Source organism: Myotis yumanensis, unplaced genomic scaffold (genome assembly GCF_028538775.1).
Source record: "Myotis yumanensis isolate MYYU_CA2020_CCGP unplaced genomic scaffold, mMyoYum1.0.hap1 SCAF_10, whole genome shotgun sequence".
NCBI lineage: Eukaryota > Metazoa > Chordata > Mammalia > Chiroptera > Vespertilionidae > Myotis > Myotis yumanensis.
In genome coordinates, this window is record NW_027223761.1 from 68,298,398 (window position 1) to 68,303,804 (window position 5,407).

The 5,407-nt window shown below is 47.9% G+C and overlaps 1 pseudogene; it reads left to right on the plus strand.

Moving 5' to 3' along the window:
- Positions 1-1,907: 1,907 nt before the first annotated feature.
- LOC139018498 (F-box only protein 31 pseudogene) lies at positions 1,908-3,608 on the plus strand (annotated as a pseudogene).
- The last annotated feature ends 1,799 nt before the right edge of the window (positions 3,609-5,407 follow it).

The window sequence follows — 5,407 nt, forward strand, 5'->3', positions numbered from 1 at the left end:
TCTTAAAGTGATCCTCTGATCCACAGGTGGGGAACGTCCTGCCTGAGGTCCATAAGGCCCCCCAAATCATTTGGTCTGGCCCTCCCAAGGCATAGGGGTAATTTAAAGGTTTGACCAAATTGCAGCAGCCTAATTGTCAATAATTTCATTTCATTTTGTATGGCCCTCAAATGATGTTACAAATATCCAAATGGCCCTTGGCAGAAAAAAGGTTCCTCACCCCTGTAATGTAATGTATTTACACTTCAATATAGTCCCGAGAGTAGACCCACAGGGAACACTCCCTAAAAATCCAATTACTTCCCCTTTCCACCACTTAAAAGAAATCACAAATTATCCGATACTTGGGTACATTGATCAAATTACAAAAATGTCGTCAATCTCATGTTTAAAAAATGATTCTTGTGAACACAATTGCTTTCTTCCCATCGGTAATTAGAGTAGCATCTTTTCCTGTTTCTTTGCTCTTTAATTTTCTTTGCCATAAATAAGCTCTTCACAAAATTGTTCATTTTTCTATTGCATAATCCATTCATTTTATTATCTGCAAGTATAGATTGTTCATTGCATTCTAAAAACAAATTACTTTCTGACCAAAATGACAGATATTACATGCTTATAGTAAATTCCCTTCATGTTCTATAATATAGCAGAAACATTCTACGTTCTAGCAAGTACTAAAACATTATTGTTGGCCAAAAGGCAGAGCTAGTCTCCTTCCAGCCTCTGGTCCTAGCTTGCCCATCCATCAGTTAGTACATCATCTTGTTTTATGTGTGTTTCTATTTAAAGACATCTTAGTTCTGACTGACTTCTTTCACTTAGCATAACATTTTAAAGTTTTATGTATGCTATATTCTAGTGTATGGGTATACCACATTTTGTTTACCCATTCACCAGTTGAGGAGTATTTCGGTTGTTTCCGGTTTGAGGCTCTTATGAATAACGCCGCTATGAACATTGTGTACACTTATTTTGTGTGAACATGTTTCCATTTCTTTTGGATATGTACCTACAAGTGGAACTTCTGGGCCTTCTGGTGACTCTCGTTTTCCAACGTGGCCCTGCTATTTTACATTTCCACCAGCAATGTACGAGGGGTCCGATTTTTAAACATTCTCATGGATGTTTTTTATTTTATTATTTTTTAATCTTTAATTTCTTTATTGTTTAAGGCATTACAAATGTGTCCTCATCCCCCCATTAATCCCCAACCTCCCCCCGCCCCCCCCCCCCCCACTCATGTTCTCATCTCCCTGTTGTCCATGTCCATTGGTTTGGCTTATATGCATGCATACAAGTCCTTTGATTGATCTCTTCCCCTTACCCCCTTGCTCCCCTACTTTCCCTCTGGGGATTGATAGTCTGATCGCTGTTTCTCTGTCTTTGGATCTGTCCCTGTTCATCAGTCTATGTTGTTCTCTATATTCCACAAATGAGTGAGATCATGTGGTATTTATCTTTCTCTGACTGGCTAATTTCACTTAGCATAATGCTCTCCAGTTCCATCCATGCTGTTGCAAATGGCAAGAGTTCCTTCTTTTTTACCGCAGTGTAGTACAATATTCCATTGTGTAGATATACCAAAGTGTGTGTTTTTTTTTTACTGCATTTCTGTGAAATGTCCCTGCCCCCCCCCCCCCCCCTTCATAGTATCCCTAGAGGCCTATCCCTACAGAAAGCAGATTAGTGACTGCCTGGGGCTAGGGCGGGAGGACAGGGAGGGGGCACTGGGAAAGGGAGGCAACTGTTAATGGTATTGGTTTAAAGTCCTACAATTGGCTCCTCTCTGAGGGGGCGTGGCTAGGCCCTGGGGGCCTTGGCTTGACTCTAGGGTTGACTGACCCAACTTAAAACCCCGCTGAGGCGCCCTGGTCCACGCTGTGGTGGTTGTTACTCCTGGAGGCATGGAGGAGTGCGCTTGCCTCTGTGGCTTGGGCTCCTCGCGGGCATGTCAGTGTCGTCAGGAGTGCCAGCGCCCAGCCGAGAAGGCAAAGGCCAAGGGCAAGCGGTGTCCTCAGAAGCGCCAGCGCCCAGCTGAGATGACTACAGCAGAAGGCAAGCGGTGTCCTCAGAAGCGCCAGCGCCCAGCTGAGACGGCTACAGCAGAAGGCAAGCGGTGTCGTCAGGAGTGCCAGGGCCCAGCTGAGAAGGCAAAGGCCGAGGGCAAGCGGTGTCCTCAGAAGCGCCAGCGCCCAGCTGAGAAGGCAGCGCCCCAGGGCAAGCCGGCCCCAGCAGAAAAGCACCTGGAGGCGGACGCGGCAGCGCCTTGCTGTGCAGGGAGTGGAGGAATCGCGAGCCCCAGGCCGCCCCCGCCGCCCCGGCACTGCTCTCTGCAGGACCTGCCGGTGGAGGTCCTGGTGGAGATCTTCGGCTCGCTCCCCGGCACCGATCTGCCCAGCCTGGCCCTGGCCTGCACCAAATTTCACCACATCCTGCACACCGACAGCATCTGGAGACGGCGCTGCCGGGAGGAGTTTGGCCTTCGTGAAAACTTGCAGAACCTGGAGATGATGGGTATGTCTTATCGAGAAGTCTATGCGAAGCTCTTCCACCCATACAGAGGCATTTTGGGATTGTGGCAGCTAGATACTGAGGGCTATAAAACACTGCTGAATGTCGTGGTGGATGGCTTACTCATTACTGGTTGGACGTATGGGCCTTGCCTTAACCTCCATGTGGATGGCCCAATGCAATTCAAGCCCTCGTTCAGAGTTCGCCTGACGGAGAGGAAATCAGCCACGGTGGAGTGCATGGAAGGCCGCCACAGCAGGCCCCACAGCCGCCACATTCAGATTGGGAAGAACAGGTTCAGCACCCAGTGCAACAAGACAGACCACCTTAAGGATTTACCAGCGCCTCTTAGGGAGGACTGGGGGCGGGTGCTGGTGCAGAAGGACAGACTGAGGTATGACTGCTTGACCTACCGCCGCCTCTACCTCCCGCCCAGCCACCCGGACGACCTCATCAGGCCAGGCCTCTTCCAAGGCAAATACCATCGCTTCGGCCTAATGATTGCCATGCTCAGCTTCCATGGGAAGTATGCCAGGGTCACGAAGATCACGGGAGACTTCACCCAGACGTTAGAGATCCACCTCAGGCGCCGCATCCAGCTGGGAGATGGCAAGATCTTCCGCAATTTCAACACGCTCTACCGCGTGGTCCTGGAGATTGACGAGCAGGTGATCCTGGAGCAAGAAGATGGGACTGAGGAAAGCGGGGGCCATGGCTGGCAGAGCCCTGCCCAGCCCAGCGTCGGGGAGTCCGGGGCTGCAGCTTCGGAGGAGCAGCCTGTCCCGTTTGTTCTGCCTGTGGGCGTGAGCTCTAGACTCCAGAACTACCCCCGAACCTGCAGGATGTGTTGCTATGGCGTGGACACTGTTACCACATGTGGCTCAGGCTACCCCTGGCGCTTCCCTGGAGTCTTCATCCTGTTCGATGAGAACCACTTCGGGTTCATCTCTCTGGAGACGAAATACTTCATCCTGTTCGGCAGAGTCCAGAACACCTTCCAGAATGTGGAGGCACCATCCCCGCGGGCCTTCCTGAAGATGCTCAAGAACATTCAGTCCCGACCCGGTAGGAGGAGCTGCTTGCATGCACTTTGAAGATTTGACCTTCTGAACAGGTTACCCATCTTTGTTTGTTGTTTTAATCCTCACCCGAGGATATTTTCCCATGGATGTTTAGAGAGAGTGGGGGAGAGAGGGAAAGACAGAAATAATCGATGTGAGAGAAACACATCAGTTGGTTGCCTCCTGCCCAAGCCCGGACCAGGGCCAGGCTGGGTAGGGGCCAGCAATTGAGGTAGAAATAAACCTTAGACCAGTGGTCTCAACCTTTCTAATGCTGCGTCCCTTTAATAGAGTTCCTCATGTTGTGGTGACCCCCAATTTCATTGTTACAAATTGAGCATAATTAAAGCATAGTGATAAATCACAAAAGAAATAAAGACATCTTAGTTAATATATATTGTTTATTTATTAACATTACACTCATGGCCAATAGCAATAGAGCTCATTCCTTAAGGAAGCTTATCTGATACATTATCTCCATAATGCATAGCTAGTGCTTTGGCATTAAGGCTTCGGGCTATTTTAAACAGCAGGGCCACAGGCTCCTGGGATGGCGTCTTCAGAGACAAATGGGGACTGTTCCCATTCCTCACGGGGCTCTGAAGAAAAGAAGGAACATGGGGGAAAGGCAGAAAGCAGCTCCTCAGACTCCAGCAGTAGCGGTGAAGAGGCCAGCAGCTCCAGCTCATCTTCCTGCGGGGGGAGGGGGGGGGGGTGGTGGCAAAGGTGGTGGCACCTCTGACTCAGACTCCAAGTGAGCTTTGTTCATTCCTAGGTGGCGGGACAGAGAATTTCCCAACAGAAGTCTTTGGCATCTATGTACACTGCAGGGCTCTTCTCCCTGTCCCTGTTTATTGCTTTACTTCTTCCTTCCTTTCCCCTCCTCCTCCTCGATACAGAGTAGGACGGGTTGGCAAGCAGGGAATTGGGACAGAACTCTTAATATCAGGTCCACACACCCGGGAAGAGAGGTTCCTGCTGGGAGAAGAAATATATCTGAGCCTTTATTGGGTCCCCCTACACCAGTGATGGCGAACCTTTTGAGCTCGGCGTGTCAGCATTTTGAAAAACCCTAACTTAACTCTAGTGCCATATCACATGTAGAAAATTTTTGATATTTGCAACCATAGTAAAACAAAGACTTATAGTTTTGATATTTATTTTATATATTTAAATGCCATTTAACAAAGAAAAATCAACCAAAAAAATGGGTTCGCGTGTCACCTCTGACACACGTCATAGGTTCGCCATCACTGCCCTACACCATCAGTACCACTCCCTCTAGGAGCCCCAAGCAATGAAGGATCTTGAAACAAGCAGATGATTGGGCAGCTGTGTGGAGCACACTGCACTGGACTGCGTATTTGTGAAGAAATAAGTTTTGCTTTCTTTGTTTTCTGTCTGCCAGAGGTGGTCGGGGGCCACCATGAGCCTGTGATTCCTATATTCTCTGTAAGAACTCTACCTCTGGACTCTTATATTATATCTGGTGTGAGAAAGGAGTTGCCATTCTTTATGTGAGAGTGGGCAGCATCATGTAGCAGGCAATATTTATACATGTATATTTAACTCTGACATCTCTATGAGACTTTCTTACTAATTTTAAATAAAATTGTATTTTCTAAGTTTAACTGTTTCATTTGAATGAGGGCCTCTATGGAATAAATGTTTTATAATTTGGAGCACTGCTTCTCCAAGTAGTGTCTGCATTTGTTCTTGGAAAAACCTAAATTCCTTCCTTTTGCTCCAGGTTTAAGTGAATCTCCTATTTAGCTTTCAGGGTTGATGGATGTATGAGTGTATGTATGAATGAAGAGATAGATAGATAGGTA